The 11,458-nt window shown below is 40.6% G+C and overlaps 1 pseudogene; it reads left to right on the forward strand.

Annotated features, from left to right (window-relative positions):
• Positions 1 to 828: 828 nt before the first annotated feature.
• LOC128574094 (calcineurin subunit B type 1-like) lies at positions 829 to 1,642 on the forward strand (annotated as a pseudogene).
• Positions 1,643 to 11,458: the final 9,816 nt, after the last annotated feature.

Here is an 11,458-nt window from a genome sequence, read left to right on the forward strand (position 1 = left end):
GGTTTGTCTTCTATAGCCTCAGGCCTGTTAATGAGTCTCCCAGAAGGGAGGGGGCTTGATGAGGCATTTCTGACTTCGGCTCTTAGGGCTAGCAACTCAGCCCTTTGGCCAAGAGGGGGGTCCAATTAGTCAGCTGGAGGGGGGAGTCTTAAGATTTTATTTTTAGTTATTATTTTTTTTGAGACAGAATCTTACTTTGTCGCCCCTTGGTAGAGTGCTGTGGTGTCATCTCATCTCCGCTTACACCTTTCACTGGCAACGAATAGAACAAAGTAAGAGTTTGACCATCGATGCTTCCTCTGGCGGATCTTGGCCAAAAGGGTAGTTGTGAACTAAAATAAAACCTTACAAACCACAGCTCCTTAGAAGGCCTCACCTGCCGCAGCCGAGCCGGCACGCAGGTTCGGGATGAACGGAGCTCCCGGAAGCCCCGCCCCCGCCGCCGGCCCGCGCGCGCCCCCCACCTCCGCCCCGCGGCTGCTGCGCTCGGCCCTCCCCTCCCTCTCCCGCCCTCCGCCTTTGTCGCGCCTGAGGTTGCGGGTCAGCAAGAGCCTCCAGCGTGAGCGTGCGGCTGCAGCCCCGGGCCACCCAGCCCTCTGCCCCTCTTTTCTGCCTGTCTGCCTCTCCTCCCTGTCGCCGTCTCTTCCTCCCGTGCTCTCGTCTGTGAATCTCCACCTTAATTTCTTCCACCCCGCCCTGCCCGGTCCCTCGCGTGCCCAGTCACCAGGCCGCGTGGGCCCTGCAACGCCTCCTCCCCTCCCCCAAATGCCGCCCCCTCCCCCCAGGCGACATGGGGCCGCAGCTGGGCCTCCTTGGCCTGGAGCCCGTCTCAGCGCTGACACTTCTCCACTCCAGCGAGCCTCCGACCCGCCGAGCAAAATGGGAAATGAGGCAAGTCATCCTTTGGAAATGTGCTCAAACTTTGGTGCAGATGAAATTAAAACGTTAGGAAAAAGATTTAAGAAGCTTGATTTGGACAGTTTTGGTTCTTTGAGTGTGGAAGAGTTCATGTCTCTGCCTGAGTTACAACAGAATTCTTTAGTACAGTGAGTAATGGATAGATTCGACACAGATGGGAATGGAGAAGTAGATTTCAAAGAATTTATCGAGGGAGTCTCTCAGTTCAGTGTCAAAGGAGATAAGGAGCAGAAGTTAAAGTTTGCTTTTCCTATCTATGACATGGATAAGGATGGCTAGATTTCCAATGGGGAACTCTTCCAGGTGTTGAAGATGATGGTGGGGAACAATCTGAAAGATACACAGTTACAGCAAATCGTAGACAAAACCATAATAAATGCAGATAAGGATGGAGATGGAAGAATATCCTTTGAAGAATTCTGTGCTGTTGTAGGTGGCCTAGACATCCACAAAAAGATGGTGGTAGATGTGTGGCTCTTTTTAAAGAGTACCACCCAACACTTCTGCTTTCTTATCCATCTCTGAAGATCTGCTCAAGATGCCCAGCAATGCTCTCTGTGTATTCAAATGGAAGCATTTTTCTCTCTGAAGCCACGTTTTCCAACATGAGCCTCATGAAGCCAACCAAGTGTTATTGAACTCTTACTCTCTGAATAACTCAGTGTAGCACTTTAAAGTCTGAAGAACAGCAACATGAAAAGAGCATATCAGTGTGGTGGAGAAAGGGAAGGGGTTGGGTTTTTAATTTATTTTTCTTCATGTTTTATAACAAGAAAGTATATATACATATGTAAATATTTATATGTGATATATGTAGCTTTCTATGTATGTAGTAGGTTGGCTTTAATATACTTTGATTCAGAAACCAAATAGAGTAAAAGTGTCAAGCAGAACATAAAACATCCTTTTATTTCACACAGTTTTTTTTTGTTTGTTTGTTTATGTTTTTATTTCACACAGTTTTATATATAGATAGGAGATTGTACAATTTGAGCCCGGTGTTAGGCCAGCTGTTTTCCTTTTCCTGTGCTTTCTCCTTTGAGAGATTGACAAAGCATTTGTTAATGTCTTATTATTTACCTTAATTACATTTTTGTAACAAAGGAGTCTGTAACTTTATTTATACTTAAGAATATGTTTCCAGGGACTACGTCTCACTGCTGAGCAGCTTTTAATATGCCTCTCCTTGAGGAGAAAGTATAGTTCAGCGCTACTGCCAAGAGCTAGTTCTTGTGTGCATGTGATAACTGCACAGTGCTTATGGCTGCTTCATTCTGTTACTTTACAACTAGGAGCCATTGCATTTATTGAATGTCCCTGAGTAAGTGTAAGTTACCAGTTGTGATTTTATACATAAAGGCCAGAAGCTAGCTTAGGCAGTCATGATTTATTATATGCATTACTTACTGAAGAATACCTGAAATAATCGTGTAACTGTTTTGGATATCCATCTGTTTCAGTAAATGGATAATTTGTCATTAAACTTGTGTTTGAACCATGAATTTCCCTTTATGTTTCAAAAGACTTGCAGCAAATAAAAACTGGGAACATTTAATGTGCATATATGTACTAAACACCCATATATATTTGTGATTAAAATGGGAGAAATCTTGCTAATTATATGTCAAAGAAGAGCAAAATTCTATTCAAATTTGTACCTCTCTTTACTGTAAGGCATAGAGAATGCATAATGGTTTTCCTTGATTTGCCCATATAATTAGTAATGGGTAATAACTTAATAGATGTGTGTGATATAAAAGTAGTATATCCTGTTCTACCACTTGATGTTATCCCTTCCCTTTTCTGCAAAGGTACTATTGGCTGAAAGAAAAACATTTTGGTTAGCTTTGTATGACAGTATTTCCTGATATAGTTATTCTATAAAAATTGGTTTTATAATCATGAGTGGAAAAGGGCAGGTTGAACGAGTTGACTGAATCTTTTTTTTTTTTTTTGGTAGAGATAGAGTCTCACTTTATCACCCTGGTAGAGTGCTGTGGCGTCACATAGCTCACAGCAACCTCCAACTCCTGGGCTTAAGCGATTCTTTTGCCTCAGCCTCCCAAGTAGCTGGGACTATAGGCACCCAACACAATGCCTGGCTATTTTTTTTTGTTATTGCAGTTTGGCCCAGTTTGGCTGGGGCCAGGTTTGAACCCGCCACCCTCGCCATATGGGGCGGGCGCCCTACCAGCTGAGGCACAGGCGCCGCCCAGAGGTGACTGAATCTTAAGCTGAGTGCACCTCCTGCCTTGGCTGTTCCTTCAACTGAGTGCTGCACATCATGGGCTCTGCCTGTGAGAGAAAAATCCCGGTGCTTGGTGTCCCTGCGTGACATGGAATTTTGCATGTAGATCAATTTAAAATGTACCTCTTGTTTACATAATTTGCATAATGTTAAAAGACAATGTTGCCAAAATTTGGAAATGTTAATATTCAAACTGAAAATCTCCACTTCATGTAACATCTTCCTCTGCTTTATAATCCCAGCCAGTGGTTTAATCTGTTCCAGTGTCAACTGCCATGTGCTCTGCTTCAAGGGGGAACCTAGTCTTTTGTGAATTTTTTGTACTTTAGTATTTGTTACAAATATTTTAGCAAATGCTTTCTATTTCTCTTGCTTGTGCATATCTTGGCTGGCGTTACAGAAAAATAGTGCAGACATTATTTCCTTACTGGGGAATGCGTTTGTTTCCTTTTCTTTCTTTCTTTTTTTAGTTTGTTTGTGGGTTGGGTAGGGGAGGGGTGGTTTATGTTGAATGTTTAGTTTTTCTTCTGCATGGTACATCATGTTGTGGGATCTTTAGAAAAGTTCATACTGTATGAATAAGAAAACAAAATATTTGAAACTTGAAAAAAAAAATCTTAAGCCACCACGCCTGGTTTAAGTATTTTATTTTGGTTCACAATTTCTCCCTTTGGCCAAGATCTGTGCCCCCACCCCCACCCCCACCCCCCCGGCTTAAGATTTTATTTTGGTTCACAATTCTTCCCTTTTGGCCAAGATCCACCAGAGGCACCATTGATGGCCAGACTCTTACTTTGTCCCATCCCGAGAGCAAGACTGGATGTTCGGGCCAGGTTTGTTAGAAGGGAAGGGTGACTCACCTGGGCAGTGCAAAAGTCTGTGCTCAGGGGCAGTTAGAGAACTCTTTCAAATACAGGGGTGTAGGGTAGCTGGTAGGCAAATTCTACAGCTTGCCAAGAATGTTAGGGTCCTTTGGTGTGAATTTCTGAGGGGGTGTGAGTAACTAGACCCTTTGTGTCTTTGTCTTAGGAGGAAAGGAGGAGGAGGAGGGTGAAGGGTTTGTGTGTGGCTATGTTAGGCTCCAACAGCTGGGATGGTATGGCCCCTGCCCTGGTTCCATCTAGGCCCTTGGTGGGACCCTCATGGCCAAGAGAACTGAAGAGCCAAAAGGACTTACATCCATGAAGTGTTTTAGGCCAGATGGGACTGGAGGTGGACAGGTACTCATGGAGGCTTTTAAACCTTCTAGACAACATGAAGGTAAAAATCAAAATGTTAAAGGCAAGGCTACAAAATTAATTGATCTGTGTTGTGCTACTATATTTTGAGGTTTAGTTGCAGGCTTCTAACAAAAAGGCCAAGGAATTTAGAAACTTAATCACTTAAGCTAAGGAATTTAGAGACTTTTGTTGTGTCACCTTATTTTAGTCTCTTTAGTGATTTGTCCTAAGGTGGCTAATAAATTTCCTGTTACATCTCTTTTTGTATAAACCCCATGCTGAGGACAATTATGCTCAGGATGGATGTTTGGACCACATGGCCCAAAAAGGCAAAGTTTCTCATTTAGTATTTGTTTAGGCTTCTGTGTACCTATCCTTGATCTTGATCTACTTTAATCTATAGAACTAAATGTTTTCCCTATGTCTTTGAACATATTTCAAATAGTTGAATTAAATTCTTGTCTAGTAAGCCCAATATCTTGACTTCCTCAGGGACAGTATCTACTGATTGCCAACCCCCACACCCACCCCTGTGCATGGTTTCTTTGTGTCCCTTATAAATTGTGTTGAAAATTGGATATTTTAAATAATACTATGTATAATGTAACAATTCTAGAAATCAGATCCCTGCCACCAGGGTTTGGTGTGTACTGCTGCTTATTATAGTAGTTATTAATTTCTTTAGTAACTTTTTGGAACTAATTTGGTAAAGGCTTGTATTTGTTGTCATGTGTGGCCACTGAAATCTCTACTAGGTTAGGTTAGTCTGCTGATGAATGAACAGAGATTTCCTTAAAAGTCTAGAACCAGTAAGTCTCCGAGATTTTCCCAAGGGGCTTGTGTGCGTGTTAGGGCGTACCTTCAGCACTCAGCAAGATGGTTTTATAGCTCTGCCTTAGCTTTCATTTCCTGCTTTGTGCAGAACCTCAGAATCAGACATGGATGAGAGGTTAGGGACTTCTCTGATGTTTCCTGACCATGCTCACAGTCCTAAATATGTATATGACCTTCCAGATTTCAAGGAATATGACTCATGGTCTTCCAGTTTAACAAGGAAATGTTGGAGTATTTCAGAGTTCCTATGGATATCTCATTCCTAGGCCTTTTCTATTAAGTTTTCTTAGTTTGTTTGTTTTTGAGGCAGAGCCTCAAGCTGTCACCCTGGGTAGAGTGCTGTGGCATCACAGCTCACAGCAACCTCCAACTGCTGGGCCCAAGCGATTCTCTTGCCTCAGCCTCCCAAGTAGCTGGGACTACAGGAGCCCTCCACAATGCCCAGCTATTTTTTGGTTGTAGTTGTCATTCTTGTTTAGCAGGCCCGGGCTGGATTTGAACCCGCCAGCTCTGGTGTATGTGGCTGGTGCCTTAGCCGCTTGAGCTGCAGGTGCCAAGCCATCTATTGGTAAAAGGTGCCAACTTTTACCCATCGCCTCATGTAGCTGCCATGTTAAGACACTTCTTATAATTGTCTTCCACAAACACCCTTTTAGGTCAAATAGAAGCAAGCCTTTCCAGGAAGGTCTTCCATGTAACAAACAGGTCAAATAATGACAGTTCATTGGAATTGTGGCTTTGAAAGAGCTCTGGCTCCATTTTGCTCCCTCCTTTTGGTACTAGAGATGTGGGCTACTTTTTGTTGTTGTTGTTGAGTCTCACTTTATTGTCCTTGGTAGAGTGCTGTGGCGTCACACAGCTCACAGCAACCTCCAGCTCCTGGGCTTAGGCGATTCTCATGCCTCAGCCTCCCAAGTAGCTGGGACTACAGGCGCCCACCACAATGCCCAGTTGTTTTTTTGTTTCAATTTGGATGGGGCTGGGTTTGAACCCGTCACCTTCGGTATCTGGGGCTGGTGCCCTGCCCACTGAGCCACAGGTGCCACCCAGATGTGTGCTATTTTTAAGGCTACTACTGAGCTGGGAGCAAAAGATGGTCTAGGGTAAGCTAAAACAACACAAATCTCATTGTTTTTACTGAAATTTAGCCATTTTTCCTGAATAAACACTCCTTGGGTTGCTACATTGTGACTTTGATTAAATTTCTAGAGTTCTGAAAACATTGATTCTGGACATTTTGGCCATATTTTTGTTGTTGTTGTTGTTGTTGTTTTCATGAAGGGATGAATTTTCAGATGTCTTTACTCCACCATTTTCACTGCTGTCACCTACAACATGGTTTTCTTCCCCTTTTTTTTTTTGAGACAGAGTCTCACTTTGTTACCCTCAGTAGAGTTCTCTGGCGTCATTGCTCACAGCAACCTCTCGGGCTCAAGCGATTCTCTTGTCTCAGACAAGAGTACTTGCCTCCCGAGTAGCTGGGACTACAGGTGCCCACCACAACGCCAAGCTCTTTTTTCTTTTTTTTTAGAGTCAGGGTCTTTCTCTGGCTGAAGCTGGTCTTGAACCTGTGAACCTGTGAACCTGTGAGCTCAAGCAATCCACACACCTTGGCCTCCCATAGTGCTAGGATTACAGGTGTGAGCAACCACACCCAGCCTACAATATGGTTTTAAATCTCTAAAGTCTCCATGGCCATGGGCTAATTAAATATTTAATCACGGGAAGTGATTGGGAAAAGGAGTAGAAAGAGAAATGTCATTCTCAAGAGGTTCTCCCAGATGAATAGATGAAGTTTAGAAAGGTATTTTATATTTAGTTGCCACAGAATTAAGGTTAAAGTAACAGCTATTTTAAACCTTTTTTCTTCAGAGAAGATAAACACAGGCTTTGCAATCAGAACTAACTTTAAATTTCAGCTTTGCTTCTAACTAGCTTAGTGGTCTAGGACAAGTTATATAAACTCTCTGTGCCTCAGTTTCCTCATTTATAAAAGATAATATTTACCACGTAAGCTTATTCTGAGGACTAAATGTAAAATGCTGATCACAAACGACCGGCAGCCCAATAGATATTAGCTATATAATTGTTATTTTTATAATGTTCTGCAGAAGTACACTAATAATTGTTGAGTAGAGTTAACCTAAAGGCAGATTTTCTTTTCTCTCTTGCTATTTCTCTCTTTTACTTTGTTTGTTTGCTTTTAAGAATGGAAAAAAAATCTGTTCCAGCATTTTGGAATACAAATTTGCATCAAAATTAATTTATTCGTTTTACTGATATTTAAATAAAATGATTTTTTCAACAAACATTGATTAAATATCTAGTAATTTTCAGGCACCATGCCAGGCACAGGTATGACAATGTCACTAAGTTGTGGTCCCCACTCTCGAGGGGCTGACAGTCCAGGAGACTGACGAGTGCCCAGGTGATTACAAGCACAGTAACAAAGGCTGTGATGTGAGTGCAAGTGTGTGACAAGAATTCCCTTCTCTCAGATTTCTCCCTTTTTCTTTAGCTCTAAAGCCAAGGATTTGGTCCATTTTTTTCTTAATCAGATAAATTAAACCACGGATTTAAAAAAATTTTCAAAAGATGAAAGACAAACACCTCAGATTATGGAGGGTAACTGGCATAATAAACCTGGGTTGTTCCCAAAGGAAAAGTGCTTGGCAGAGTCTTAGGATGATTTAAGGGAAAAACAGAAAATGTTTTTATTTTTTTACCTACAAGTTTCATACTAAAAAACGACTATAAACTCTTTGTGGAGTTACATGTACATTGAAATGCAGGTATTTTTAATTCAATTGCATTTTTCAGAATTCTCAATCGTAATCCTCTGACAACTGTTGAAGATTCATATCTTTATAAATTGCCAGCATTAAAATATCTGTAAGTATTGCGGTCATCTCATGAATCATGAGATTATTTCTGCTGTTATTTTTTATTTTCATCAAAGATTAAGTATGTTGAATTTAGGCTAAAAAGTCATAATTTAAACTTTAACTGGTTATTAAAAAAAGGTTATTGGCAAAGAAAAGAGATTAAGAATGGATGTGTAATGAATGGGCAAGACAGCCAGCAGGGAAAGAGAACAGTAGTATTGAGGAATGTATATAAATATAATATATATAGATGCATGTAGGAATATCATTTATCCCAGAAAGCAAAAAAGAATAGATGCTTCTATTTTAAAAATAAAAAATAAAGGGCTGTGCCTGTGGCTCAAAGGAGTTGGCGCCAGCCCCATATGCCGGAGGTGGCGGGTTCGAACCCAGCCCAGCCAAAAACTGCAAAAAAAAAAACACCTCCCCCCTAAAAAAAAAAAAAAAAAGTAATCCTGAGAGGTGAATCCAATAAGAAAATGGGAAGATAAATGTTAAAAAGTGTATACATTCCATTATTCGATGTCATTAATTTGATGCTGCAAATGAAGATAATTACATTTCTTCAGTAAAAGCTCTGTAATCATCTTCTATGACAAACTCTTGAGCTGGCTTGTTTTATATAGAAACAAAAATTGAAGTGCTGACATGTCCTTGAAATATGTTTTTAAGTACAGAATTTTTCTATTGGGGTTAATATCTTGACTCTTCGGACTTTCTCCTTCAGAGACATGGGAACAACACAAGCCCCACTTACAACAGTCGAGAACATCCTCATGACAACTCTTGAGTTGGAAAAACTGTAAGTTATTTTTTTCTTAGCTTTATTTTCACTTAGTACGTTTTTTAGGTTTATATTTTCTTAAGTCAGTTTTTGTGAGGTATAATTTTTATGCAGTAAAATTCACTCTTTTTAGGCGCACCAACCAAAGAATTTTCACAAATGTATAATTATGTAACCATCATCACATTCCCCAAATAGAATGTTTCTGGTGCCCTAAAAAAGCCTCTCATGTTCCTCTGCAGTCGGTCCCCTCCTCCCACCATCAGCCCCTGGCAACCACAATCTGATTTACATCTCCATAGTTTTGCCTTTTCCCGACTGTCTTAGAAATGAAATCAGATGTAGTATGTAACCTTTTGTGTGAAGCTTCTTTCACTTAGCATAATTGTTTTGATATTATATTACTATTCTTGTTGTATCTGTCAGTGCAGTTAGTTCTCTCCTCATTCACAGCTTCAACCAAGCACAGATGGTAAATATTTGGTGTGGGGTGGGCGGGTGGGGGAGAGAATAAACTATAAAAAATAATGTGTTAAAATACAGTATAGCAACAATGTACATGGCCTTTACACTGTATTACATAATATTCTAAGAGTAATCTAGAGATGATTTCAAGTATACTAGAGATTATATGCAAATATTATAGCATTCACAGATTTTGGTATCTGCAGAGTCCTGGAACCAGTTCCCCACAGATAGCAAGGGACAGTGTCGTATGGCTATATCAGCTTATCCTTTCACCAATTTATGAACAATTGGGTTGTTTTCATTTTTTTGGCAATTATGAAAACTGCTAAGAACACTCATACTCATGTCTTTGTGTGAACATACGTTTTCATTTCTTTCAGGTAAGTACCTAGGGTGGGACTACTGTATCACATCCTAAGTACATATTTAACTTTTTAAGAAACTGCTAACTTGGGCAGCGCCTGTGGCTCAGTGAGTAGGGCGCCGGCCCCATATGCCGAGGGTGGCGGGTTCAAACCCAGCCCCGGCCATACTGCAACCAAAAAATAGCCGGGCGTTGTGGCAGGCGCCTGTAGTCCCAGCTGCTCGGGAGGCTGAGGCAAGAGAATCGCGTAAGCCCAAGGGTTAAGAGGTTGCTGTGAGCCGTGTGACGCCACGGCACTCTACCCGAGGGCGGTACAGTGAGACTCTGTCTCTACAAAAAAAAAAAAAAAAGAAACTGCTAACTTCTTTCCTAAAGTGGCTGTACTATTTTGTATTCCCACCAGCAATGTGAAAGTTGCAGTTGCTACAGGTATTCAGCGGATCCTTATTTCAGTTTTCTTGAAAAATCTACTAGTAGATGTATAGTGGAATCTCATTGTGGTTTTAATTTGCATTTCTGTAATAGTTAATGCTGTTGAATATCTATTCATGTGTAAATATCTTCTGTACTGAATTATCTGTTCAAATCCGATCCTGTAGTTTAATTGATATTTATCTTCTTGTTCAGTTTTAAGAGTACTTTTTATACTCTAGATACAAGTCTTTCAGGTATGTGTTTAGTAACTATCTTTTCTCTTTTCTCAGGTTGTGGTTTGTCTTTTCATTCTTTTTAAATTTTATGTATGTGTGTATGTATGTATGTATGTATGTATGTATGTATGTATTTATTTATTTTTTGAGACAGGAGTCTCACACTGTCACCCTGGGTTGATTGCCATGGTGTTATAAATCATAGCAACCTCAAACTCCTGGGCTCAAAACCAGAAAACTGAAATATAAGGATCTGCTGATCCTCTTGCCTCAGCCTCCCAAGTAGCTTTGTACCCACCACCATACCCACCTACTTTTTCCACTTTTAGTAAAGATGGGGTCTTGCTCTTGCCCAAGCTGGTTTTAAACTCCTGAGCTCAAGCGATCCACTCACCTTGTCCTCCCAGAGTGCTAGGATTACAGGCGTGAGCCACTGTGCCTGGCCTGTCTTTTCATGCTGTTAAAAGTATTTGAGCCCAGGTTTTGTAATTTGTAATTTGAGGTTACAGCACAGGTTTTGTAATTTGTAATTTGAGGTTACGGCAAGCTATAAAGATGCCACCACACACGAGCCTGTGTGAGTGAGACCCTGTCTCAAAAAGAAAAATAAAGGAAGAAAAGGAAAGAAAACCGTAGGTGTTGTTTAGTTTCCAAATATTTGGCGATTTTTCAGATCTTTCTGTTGGTTTCTAATTTAATTTCATTATGATCAGAGAACACATATTGAATGACTTGAATTCTTTTGAATTTATTCAAATTTGTTTTATGGCCCAGAATATTGTTGCATAGCTCATTGATGCTCTATTCATGTTTTATTTTGTTTCTCCTTGTGTTTCATTTTGGGAAGTTTTAAGTTTTTGAAATAACGATTTTAATGTCCTTGCCTGCTCATTCTATCTATGTAGGTTCTGAGTTGGTGCTTATTGATTGCTTTGTTTCTTTACTATGGGTCATATTTTCTTGCTTCTTTTCATGTTTGGTAATTTTCTATTGGATCTTGGTACGTGTTGCCCCATGAATCATGAGATTGTCCTATCTAGCTTATGCTAACAGGCAGTCTTCCTAATCTTGAGCAACATCTAATTAT

The sequence above is a fragment of the Nycticebus coucang genome, chromosome 21 (assembly GCF_027406575.1).
Source record: "Nycticebus coucang isolate mNycCou1 chromosome 21, mNycCou1.pri, whole genome shotgun sequence".
NCBI lineage: Eukaryota > Metazoa > Chordata > Mammalia > Primates > Lorisidae > Nycticebus > Nycticebus coucang.